Below are 12586 nucleotides of genomic sequence, written 5' to 3' on the forward strand. Positions count from 1 at the left end.
AAACCATGGTAAGAAGTTTGGATTTGATTTTATATTAACTAGGGAACGTTGAGTTGTTGAGTGGCATCATAAAATGATACTTTAAGTATGTTAATTTGAGTTTATGCACAATTTATTTAACATAGAACCAGAAGGAGGAAAATTTTTAAGCCACCTATTAGAATCAGAACACATTGGAGATAATAATACATATTAAAAATAAATATACAGAATAGGGATTATCCCCAGGAACAGAGTAAAAATTGACTGGGAGGAGGCTGGAGGGACCATTCTGGATGTTTGAAGGACTCCACATCTTTATCTGGAGGGTGATTACACTGGTGATCTTGTGGATTAAAGACGTCCACATGTTCTTCCCTATTCCTCCCATTGAAAGGCCGATCGTAGTGACTTGCCCACTCAATAGATTGGATGGCTTGACATTCTGGTCTTTTGAGATCTTGTAACTTCAACCTGGGTTTCTCAGAATGTTTGTTCTGGAGAAAACTAATGCCCAAAGTAAAGTGTGATAATTCTGAGACAACCATTCAATGAGGAAGCCCAAGAGGGAAACATGGAGAACTCAGAAGGAAATAGACATAGCAACCCCCATTTTTTCCTGCTGCCCCCACCCAGACACTAGATATGTAAAGAAAGAGGTCTTCAGATGACCGTAGGCCCAGTCACAGCTTGATTATAAATGAGTGAGAAATCACAGGAGAGAATCATTTGACTTTATCCAGTCAACCCACAAGAACTTGAGAGAAACTAAGACATTGATTTTAAGCCACTAAGTCTTGGGGTGATTTGTTACTTTGCAAAAGATTATCAAATAACCAGAACAGGTATATGCATATGTACATTAAGCACTTTCTAAATGTTTGTTGTGTTTCAATTAAAAATAAGATGATAAACGCAGATAGCACAAGTACAGAAATTCACAATTCATATTATTCTTTACTTTGCTGTAACTGAGAACTTACTAAATGATTAGCAAGTGGTATATATTTTTCTATGAGGAAGAAGATAAATGAAGAGTCAATGAATACTTGTACTTATGATAGCTTTTTGTTTTCATGAGAGATCACTGCAATCGGTATTACTATTTTCTTTGAAAAAATATAGAAATTCAGTTAACCTGAGTTAAAGGACTTTTTTCCAAGATCATATAATTGAACAGCGACAAAATCCAAATTTGAACCTAAGTTGATTAGCTTAGAGTCTGCTCTTTGCATGGGTCTGTGTGATACTATGGACCATCTGTGAATTTCCCTGAGGATATAGCAAGTCTGTTTTTTATTGTTTCAAATGTTTTTCTTTTCTAAATAAACCAAAAGACAAATTAAACCACTAAACCACAGTCCAGTAACCAATTTCTGGGACAGGTTGTATTTAAGACATTACCAAAAAAAAAAAATGAGTTTAATCTCTTCTCCAGTCACTAGCTTTGTGCATCATCCTTGGCTCTCTATTCCAAGCTATGGTCAAGATGGCAGATGGATAACACCACTTGCCAGTCACCCAGGCATGAAAAGCCCAGTTGCACACCCAACTTCCACCTCATACCCAATTCTAAGCTTTTCACCTCCTCAAGCTCAGGCTTTGTCTCTAAGGGCAAAGGGAGATGAGAAGTTATGCTCCTTCCCTCGTCTTTGGCACCTTCTTCCTCCATCTTCAGGTCCTTTATGATTTGGATGGGATTGGAGGTGAGGCAGATGGAGATTCAAACACCATTTTTACTTGACTCCAGATCTTCCTTGTCTTCTCTAATAAGCTTGTGATGCTGTCTATGAAACTGAGTTCCACCACTGGCTTCTCAAGTGCCCAGGTGTGACTTCATGGAAGACCCCAGGCAGTCTCACGAGGTGGCGTCCCCAGTGTTGATGAAACGCCCCCTGCATGACACCTTGTCACTCCCCCTTGGTTTTCCTGTCCTTTCATCTGCGGAGGATTATACATATTCTCTCCTGGTTTGGATACATCCATTGTCCCAACAGTAGCCTTGGGCTGCACCCAAATGTCTTTTTCCCCCAAAAGTCTTCTTATACTTAAGAAAATCCCCGCAGCATTGCCATTAGAGAAAACCAGGAAACACGAAAGACAGTATATTGTGGAGAGTAAATGAGGACCAGGAAGACTGGGCTAGGTCTGAGGTCTGGGCTGGACCTCTACCTGAGGAGTGAGGTGTGTTGGAGGACTTGAAGCTGATCCTTGAGGGAGGGTGAAAGTGACAGGAATCTGCACAGGAAGCGCACTAGGGGAGTGACAGAGCATGCCAGTGAGTTATCCAAGTCCTAAACAGTCAGTGGAGAAAGCTTGCGTGGGAAGCAACTCTGAAATGGGGGGAAGCTATCCACATGGTGGAAACTTCAAGACTGTGTCCCTGACATTGAACATGTCTCTCACTCTGCTCTCATTCAGCTTCCCACAGCCCTTGGATCACATGTGATGACCTGGAGCCCAGCACAGTAGGATATGGAGAAGACGTAGTCCATCATAGCAGTCAGGGGTCAGGAGCGTTTCCAGGTTCTCCCCTCCAGCTGAGCCCTTTAAGTTCTCTTCTTCCTCCCTACATGGTATGCCCTGCTTCCCTCCTGTTCATGGCTCCTCCTGGGGTTTATCTGATCACACATAAGCTTTTCCCTGACTCAGAACTGCGATCCCAGAATGAATCCTACCACAGTCCAGGTCCCCTCCATTAAGATCTCCATTGAAAAAAAGCTGTTGTCTGACCCAAAGAAGGGAGGAAGGAAGGAAAACAGGAACAAAAGGGGGAAGGGAAGGAGGGAGGAAGGAAAGAAGGGAAGAAGAAAGGAAGGGAGGGAGGGAGGAAGTGAGACAGGAAGGAACAAAAGGGGAGAGGGAGGGAGGGAGGGAGAAAAGAACATAGGAAGTAAAGAAGGGAGGGAGGGTGAAGGGAGATGAGAAGTTATGAAGGAAGGGAGGAAGGAAAGGAGACCAGAAGTAAAGAAGGGAGGGAGGAAGGGAGATAGGAAATAAAGAAAAAAGAGAGGGAGAGAGATAGGAAGTGAGGAAAGATGGGAAGGAGGGAGGAAGGGAGACAGGAGGTAAAGAAGGAAAGCAGGAAGGAAGAAGGAAGACAGAAAGTAACAGAAGGAGGGTGGGAGGAAAACAGGAGGTAAAGAAAGATGGGAGAGAGGGAGACAGGAAGTGAAGGAAGGGGGAGGGAGGAAAACAGGAAGTAAAGAAAGATGGGAGGGAGGGAGCCAGGAAGTAAAGAAAGATGGGAGGGAGGGGGAAGTAAAGAAAGATGGGAGGGAGGGACACAGGAAGTAAAGAAAGGAGGGAGGAAGGATGACAGGAAGTAAGGAAGGAAGGGAGAGAAGGAAAGAAGAAAGGAAGGAGAGAGAAGGAGGGAAAAGAAAGGCATGTAATTGTCACCACAATTCCCACTGGAGAAGGCAGGAAAATGTGCAGCACATTCTAAGATATATATTCAGAACGCCCTTTAACCCTCTAACCCAGTTGACCAGTTCATTTGTGCAGGACACACCTGTCCATGGCCACCTGTGTGAACAAGGCGTCTCTCAGGCTGGGGGCGTGGTCACGGGCACCAGGCCTTTGAACGACGTGTAGCGCCACTGGCTTTGCTCACATAGAGCACATTTGTTTTCTCTAGGCATTTCTGCTGAGCTCATCCAAGTGAATGACTTAATTTGCAACTAAAAATTGCAAAATCTTTTAGTCTAGAAGACCTCTCTCTGCAGCAAAACTCACACTCTATTAAGGATATTCATATACTCCCTCTGGGGACCCTCCAGAATCTTCAGCAGCATTCTCTGATTGCTATCAAATACTTATTAACCAGACTTTTTCATTAAGGGCCATTCTTGGGTATGATTCTCTCCAATTATTTTTGGAAGGGTATTAGATTTGCCTAACTCTCAGTATTTTCTCCCTGAGTGGAGATTAGGAACTGTATTGGGAAATAATATTGATTTATCCAAATGGATTTGTTTTGCAAGGTGAGAATAATCCCGCACTCTTGCGGCATAAACGTGGATGAGCGACTGGCCATGTATTTAACTGGCCATCTTTCACGCTGCATCAGGTTCCTTACCTGTGTGTCTCCCAGCAGATCCTCCTGATGGCTCAGCACACTGAGAGCCAAGGCAAGGAGATACAGGTGATGGAAGAGGACATGGCCATCCCAGGAGCCAGGTCACCAGGGTGCTATCCTTCAGACCAGGCGGTCACTTCCGGCCCTCGGTGACTTTTATCTGTGACTCTTCCTGCCTCACTGTCCTGCCCAACCATCCCATGACCCTTCGGTGACGGAGCAGCTGCACCCTGGGGATCCAGGGTTAGGGGAGATAACAAAACAGAAACGCCATCTGCTTTGAAGTTAGGGCTGGACGTAGATCTCACATAACCACATTAGCTCTGTGACCTTGGACTGTAAAAATGCCCCCAGCCCCAAAGGAGAGGTGAGTTCCCCCAGTAGATCCATGGCTCCTAATCCCACTGGTGAAGTCAGTTGTTTCATTGTCGATAATGCGAACTTTAAGCACTGATTTGAGGCTGTTTCTGTAAGGTTTTCCCACTGGCTGTAAAGTTAATTATTTCCCCCTTTTAAGGAATGCACATTTGTGAAGGGGTTCCTTGAGAGTTGAGCCATCTCTCAGTCTCCACAGGGAATTGGTTTCAGGGCCCTAGAGATGCCCAGAGCTGCAAATGGCCAGGCCCGTCATATAAACGGTGCAGCCTCTACCTTGAACCCACACACCCTTCTGTTACTTCAAGTCCTGCCTGGATTACTTGAAATGCCTAATATAATGTGAATGCTCTATAGGTGGTGGAGATTCTGTATTGCGTGTGCAATGAAGAATTGCCTACAGTTGCAACGTTTTTTCAGATATTTTTGACCTGCCATTGGCTGAATCCAAAGCCACAGAGCCCACAGATGCAGAGGGCTGATGATATGCGTGTGGCTCCCTCCTCCTCACATGTTCAGCCTGCTTCGGGCACCTGTAGTTTATTTTTAACTAATCAGTTATTACTCTGATGATTTTCTACCTCTTTCACCCCTTCTGTCTTTCTTTTTTTGGGGGGTACCAGGGATTGAACTCAGGGGCACTCAACCACTGAGCCACACCTCCAGCTCTATTTTGTATTTTATTTAGAGACAGAGTCTCACTGAGTGGCTTAGCACCTCGCTTTTGCTGAGACTGGCTTTGAACTCGTGATCCTCCTGCCTCAGCCTCCCTGAGTCGCTGGGATTATAAGTGTGGCCACCATGCTCGGCTCCCTTTTTACTTTATTAGAATTTCCACTGCAAGGAGAAGCTCTATCTTCTCGTGTGTGTGTTTATCATCGCTATGCATTCATAGATTCTGATTTTACCCAACTGGAGGCTCGAAGGTTCCAGATTTGGCTAGTGGGATTTCTTTAAGGGGGCACCTGTGTCTTTTTACATGTCCCCTAGCTTTCTGTGGGCACTGGTTCCCTGGCCCGGTACTATGCAGTGAGCTTTCTGTACTCTGCTTGTCCCAGCCCTGGAATCGGAGGACACGTCTCCCTGGGTCTATTTGTATCAACTAAACCAAGCAAGGTGGCGGGCAGTCTCTCCACCATCCACCTGCCTCCAGGTCAACCCTAAGCATCCCTTCCCTAAGGGACCTCCCTCTTCCTCAGCCCCGTGCTGCCCTGGGAGCCCCTGTCCAGAAACGCAGATGAACGAGGCCAACTGCAGACCTGTAAGCTCAGGCTCCCTGGGCACAGCCACTCCTTGGCAAGTCCCAAGCTTCCTTCCTTGTCCAAAAATGGGGTGAGCATCACTTTCCTAGTGCTGCTGAAGGGCACGGAGAGAGAAGTTCGGAAGCACCGAGACCCAGCCCCTCCCTTAAAGGGGGCTTTGACAATTTCTGTCCGCTGGTCCCGAATGCAGAACACCAGGAAGCCACACTGCACTGCGTGTCCGTGGATCTTAACAAACGCTCTTTCTCACAATCTGTTACCGCCTGGGAGGCCAGAGGAGAGGCTTTACCTGTAGACTCAGCGCAAAGTCAAAGCGGCAGGAAAAACGGGCTTATTCAAAGCCAGCTTCCAAAGACGACCCAGGAAAGTTTTATTTCAGATCACCGTCTTGGGAAAACTCAAGGGCTGGGAGAGCTTTGATAAGAGAAGAGGATGTAAAGAGAAGTAAAAGGCAGGGAACAGACAAATGCAGCCTGGTTAGGCTGCGCCAGGCACGGCACGTGTCCCCGGCACCCAGTCTGTCCAGGTGTGAGGAGGGTCAGAAGTTAGAACCACGAGGAGCCCCAGTGCTCTGAATGAGGACATTGCCCTTAACCTGGAGGGAGTCAGCTTCGGATCCAGCCTGAGGGGACATGGATTCATTGCTGAAAAGGTATCTGCTCCCACATCAAGCGGGAGCCAGCCAACCGGAGGCCTGTGCCAAGACGGTCCATGTGTCAAGGCCGGCACTGGCTCTGTCCCTGATTTGCAGTCTGGTGCTGCAGAAGGATGAGACCCTGGTGAGACCCAGCTTTCCCCCCAGGACACTAACGTGCTGACCACCCCAATATCCTCCCCTTCAGAGAACCGGCTGTAACAAGCTTTCAAAAACTGCGACCAGAAAACCCACACCTGATGCAAGCGACAGGCTGAGCCTGGCTCATCTGACATTATCTGCGTCATCTGAGATATTCGAAGGACATATCTTTCTCCAGAAAATGAAACGGAGCCTTAGAAGAGAGAAGATTATTTTTCCAAAAGTGCCCATTCAGTAAGTGGCCAAACCGAGATGGAAACCGTTTCTGAGGCCGCCTTAGGAACGGTTTCCAGGGGTTTTATGAAATGTCTTCGTCCTTCTCACATGGTACACGTTCTCCCTCAGGAAAATCTTGGTCTCCGTCGCCGCACCCGTTCGTTTCCACTCTTCCTTGTTCCATATTTATTTAAGACGTGACCCTGGGCACAGCCCCTGGTTGGAACCTGCTGGAGGCTGGGTGACCCTGGTCTTCAGGCTGCTCCAACGTCGACGTGCCTGCAGCTCTTACCTTGGAGCCAGAGGGACACGGCACGCTGACCGTCCCCCTGGCCAGCCCCTGCGCTTCATTCTGCTGTGGTGAGGTGCTGGTCTCATGTGCTGCTGTGAGTTGCACGCGCGTTTGCACGTGCTTGGACGAGCAGCGGCATCCTACCTGCACAAGGCGCGTCCGGGGTCAAGATGGCCAGCCACATGCGGGGCTCTCCAGACCCAAGGATCGGGGTGTTCCCAGCCGCCTTAGGCACTTCCGATCCCAGCCAACCCAGACCTGCTGCCTGCTCTCTATAAACCCCTTCCTTGGTTCAACATTCCCGTTGCTGCCCCCCGAGATGTTTTGACCTCTTAGTTTTAGGGACCTGCTTAGCACCCTGCTTTCTGACTTCTGAACCTGCTGGACTCTCAATGCCTGATCACATCCTGAGGAGAGAATCCCTGAAGCTGCAAGAGCCTCAAAAAAATAAAGCACTTGGGGATCATCTAACCAAAGAGGTGAAAGAAGGTCCCTACCATGACAACTACAAAACATTGAAGGAAGAAATTGAGGAAGACCTTAGAAGATGGAAAGATCTCCCATGTTCTTGGGTAGGCAGAATTAATATTATCAAAATGGCCAAACTTCCAAAGGTGCTATACAGGTTTAACGCAATTCCAATTAAAATCCCCATGACATTTCTCATAGAAACAGAAAAAAGCAATCATGAAATTCATCTGGAAGAACAAAAGACCCAGAATAGCCAAAGCAATCCTGCAGGAAGAGTAATGGAGGGAGTATCACTACACCAGATCTTGAACTCTACTATAGAGCAATAGTAACCAAAATGGCAGGGTACTGGCACCAAAATAGACAGGTAGACCGATGGTACAGGATAAAGACAGGGAGACATACCCACATAAGTACAGTAACCTCATACTAGACCAAGGTGCCGAAAACTTACAATGGAGAAAAGATAGCCTCTTCAACAAATGGTGCTGGGAAAACTAGAAACCCATATGCAGTAAAATGAAACTAAACCCCTATCACTCACCCTGCACAAAACTCAACTCGAAATGGATCAAGGATCTAGGAATTAGACCTGAGACCCTTCACCAGACAGAAGAAAAAGTAGGCCCAAATCTCCATCACGTTGGCTCAGGACCAGACTTCCTTAACAAGACCCCCATAGTGCAAGAAATAAAAGCAAGAATCAATAAATGGGACAGATTCAAACTGAAAAGTTTTTCTCAGCACAGGAAACAATCAATAATGTGAAAAGAGAGCCTAGAGAGTGGGAGAAAATCTTTTCCACATACACTTCAGACAGAGCACTCATCTCCAAAGTTTACAAAGAGCATAAAAAACTTTACACCCAAAATACAAAGAACCCAATCAATAAATGGACTAAGGAAATGGGCAGACACTTCACGGAAGAATATATACAGGTGACCAACAAATATATGAAAAAGTGCTCATCATCCCTGGTAATTAGAGAAATGCAAATTAAAACTAAGATTTCATCTAACTCCAATTAGAATGGCTATTATCAAGAACACAAGCAATAATAAGTGTTGGCGTGGATGTGGGGAAAAAGGCACACTCATACATTGCTGGTAGAGTTGCAAATTGGTGCAGCCACTCTGGAAATCAGTATGGAGATTCCTCAGAAAACCTAGAATGGACCCACCATTTGACCCAGCTATCCCACTCCTCAGTTTATACCCAAAGGACTTAAAATCAGCATCCTACAGTGATGCAGCCACATCAATGTTCATAGCTGCTGAATTCACAATAGCTAGATTGTAGAACCAACCTAGATGCCCTTCAACTGACAAATGGATAAAGAAACTGTGGTATATATACACAATGGAATATTACTCAACCATAAAGAAGAGTAAAATTATGACATTTGCTGGTAAATGGACGAAGTTGGAAAATATCATGCTAAGTGAAATAGGCCAAGCCCAAAAAACCAAAGGCTGAATGTTTTCTCTGATAAGTGCATGATAATATATAATGATGGAGGGTGGTGGAGGGAAGAGAAGAATGAAGGAATTTTGGATGGTGTAGAGGAAAAAAGGGTGGGAGGGGGTGGGGATGGAAAAACAGTAGAATGAAACAGACACTATTGCCCTATATATACGTATGAAAAAAAAAAAAAAAGAATGTCAGCATATCAAGGAGAACTTCAGAGAAAAACAATGTCAGAGAGATAATGGCCTAGCAATAGTGTGCAGACTCTGAACTCTGGGTCATCCTAGCAGACTTTACTGGTGGACAGTAGACTGGTAAACGAGAAGATGGTGGGTGGTACACCCTGCTTTCTTTTAAATCATGGAAAGGTAAGTTCCCTATCAGATCATTAGCTGCGTGCCATCTGCTTCACTTAATCTCTAAACAACACTTAATTATTTAATGAGCAGACTGCCTGATAATTTTCTGAAGCTATGTTTAGCATCCTGATCCATTTGCAGTTTGCTTCACTTGGAATGTTCTTCAGAAACCCATTTCTCCACTAGCTGCATATGTAGCAAACACATGTCATCCTTTATCCCAGGCACTGGATCCTCCAATGCTTTGTCCAACAAGCTCGTTCCCATTCTTCAGTGAAACGGCCCCGTTTGCTGGTTCAAAACACACTTGTACAGGTGCAGGACATTTTGAGGAAATATCTGTTCAGAGACTTATTTCAAGAAAATTGCTAAACTGGACTCATGTTCTGTTTGTTTTCCAGAACATGCCTGATACTCAGGAAGCTCACACCATGAGTGAGGACCTCTAGCAGAAGCCTGGAGCCTCCCTGGCCTGCAGCATGCCCTGAGATCCACTTCCCCTCGTGACAAGGACCTCTGTCCTCCAGGCTTCACGGCGGGGCAGGAACCAGCTCTCCTTACTGCCGCGGGGCTATCTCGGGCGGCGGGTTGGAAGTGCTGCTCGGAGCCCAGCAGAGGCAGGCCCAGCCTCCCATGGCCCCTGACCAAGGGGCAGCTCTTGCGCCAGTCCCTGGTTCCTGCAGGCCTCCCTTGGTTTTCTGATCCGTATTTGTAATATTTGCTGCATGAGGTGCATCTCAGAACTAGAGCCGATGCAAGTACTTGACATAAAGAATAGCAGGCGAAGCCGCCATTATTATCACCCAGTAAAGAACATGACTGAAAATTCCATTTCCATCCTCCACATCCTCCAGTGAAGTGAGTTTCCTCTCGGGACCATTTAGTTCCATCTTGGCTTTTTTTAAAAATCCATTCAGCAACTCCATGTCTTTTAAATGAGGAATTCCATCCACCTGCATTCAAGGTTACTGTTGAAAGGTAAGGACTTATTCCTGCCACTGTGTTGGCTGCTGTCTGCTTGTTTTATAGATGTTTTGTTCCTTTCTTCCTGTCTCATTTTTATGTATAATTACCACATGTCAATTTTAAAATTTCAGAAAGAAAGAAAGCTCTGCCTTTTAATCAGCGTATTCAGAATGGCACCAGGCCTATAGAGCAAGGAGCAGCTAAGCCCCCAAAGGGTGGGACACAGAGTTCCTTATTCTAGAAGGCAGCTCACCCAGTCTTCTGCTGAAGGACCCTCTCCTTCCTGCCCAGTGGCCCTCAGGAGCCCCCAGGGTGGTCCCTGCCCCTCCTTCCTCCTCGCCGGTGGAATGTCCCATTCAGGTGTTCTGGAGTTGGCATGGAAATTGTGTAATAAAATAATTCTTACAGACAAGTTTAGAGGGAAGTTTCCCCAGAAAACAGGATTCTGGCTGTGAGTCACACCGAGTGTGTGCTCTGTCAATAACACCGAGAGCAAAGGTGTGAATGGATCCTATTCCACTGGACAAGCCGTTCCAAATACAGATAAGGCCAGGCAAGCAGCTCGACTCTTAAATAAATGTTTTAGCAGTATCTAGAAGGAAAGACCGCAATTGATTCCAATCTTTTCTGACAGAAAATCAGTTCTTTTAAAACTCCTGGGGCAACAAACAGTAACAAAAAGGTCCTGTTTCTAATAAAAGTCGTAAAGGGCTGCAAAAGAAAACCTTGTCACTGGAAGCAACGGGCCACAATTAACATGCACGAAATTTCTCCCCTCTCAGTCCTGGGGCATATATATATATATATATGAAGAAAGGAGTCGACTGTGATTTGTAAGTTTGCGAAATGCTATTTTCTAATTTTACCCCGTGACTTTTGATATTCCTGAAGACTCAGGAAGAGACATTCTAAAACCACACCAGGTGGGATTGGGCTGCAAAGATAGAACTGAGTAGCCATGACCGGCCTCCGTCCGCCCAGACGAGAGGGGGTTTAGTTTTATTTAAACAGCTTAACGCTTGTCAAGATCGGTGCGCGGCTCGACGTCTGCCGGACTTGCAGAAGTCCCGCCAGCACCAGCTTCTCAAACCCCAGCATCCGTGGAGGGCTTGCTGCAGCGCAGGTGGCGGGGCCCCAGTCCCAGAGTCCCCGAGTCAGCCGGCTGCGTGGGGCCTGGGAATCTGCGCTCCTCACGAGTTTCCAGGTGAGGCAGAGGCTGCTGGTGCTGGGACCCCACTTTGAGAACCACTCTTCCAGCCTTCAGAATCTCAAACTAATTCCACCAAAAGAGGCAAGAACTGACCACCAGTAAGGAGGACATAAAAGCAGGATGACCAGACAGCCATCAGGTCTTTGCTGGACTCTCCTTCTCCCTCTCTCCAGGATACAGTTTCGCTATCTTGGAGAACGTGTTGTAACCCCAGTTATCACGGTTCCAATTGTCCCTCAGCCTGGTCACTGTGCCTTTAGTCCCCTGGAGTGAGTGGCTCTTGCATCCAGCTCTGCCCACACCTCAGCCCAGCCCAGACACGCTCAGTGACTGGAATCACCAGCAGAACCAGAGGAAGGCCTGGGACACGGTGGGGCCCCACCCGTCCTTCCAGGCCGGCTCCCTCCAGCTCTGCCGGATCTTCCTTCCCACACACTGTCACCATTCCCCCTGCCTTTGCCAGACCCGGGCACAAAGTGTCATTGAGCGTGTACTTGACCTCTCCAGCCTCAGTGCTGAGTAGCAGGAGGGTGAGGAATTGCCCCGGGGGCAGCTGGGTTGCGAGGGGGAAACTGAGGCTTGAAATCCAAACCACATTCAGCCAGAAAGGTCCACTCTGATTCGCAGAGCACGTAACACTGAACCAAACCCAGATCAAGATGAGCACGTCACACCCCATCCACCTTGACCCTTAGAACCCTGGCTCACTAGCAGACATGTTCCAAAATAAGGCCACAGACAAACAAGGTAGAGCCAGTCCCCATGGACTCCCGTGTCCCGAGGGTGAGCTGGCTGGCTGCTCCCTCTTCTTTAGCACCCACCTCTTTTGAGAAGGCTCACAGTGCCCCATGGTGCACAGGCTCCCTGGCCATGGCAAGTCATAAGCAAAGCTTTGCTCACTGTAAGGGTGTTCCTGGGGGCCTTTGGCTGTTGTCCAGCAACCATGGAGAGGATAACTTTTGTGCAGATTACATTAAATAATCAGAGGCCTGATCGTCACAGCAAAATTGTAATGTGGTCCATGAAGAGACAGGTTGACTCAGTTATAGATGGAAAGTCTCTTTAGTAGCCAAGGTATGGAAGTAGACAGGACAGGCAGAGTGCTCCCCAAC

Source organism: Sciurus carolinensis, chromosome 18 (assembly GCF_902686445.1).
Source record: "Sciurus carolinensis chromosome 18, mSciCar1.2, whole genome shotgun sequence".
Taxonomy (NCBI): domain Eukaryota; kingdom Metazoa; phylum Chordata; class Mammalia; order Rodentia; family Sciuridae; genus Sciurus; species Sciurus carolinensis.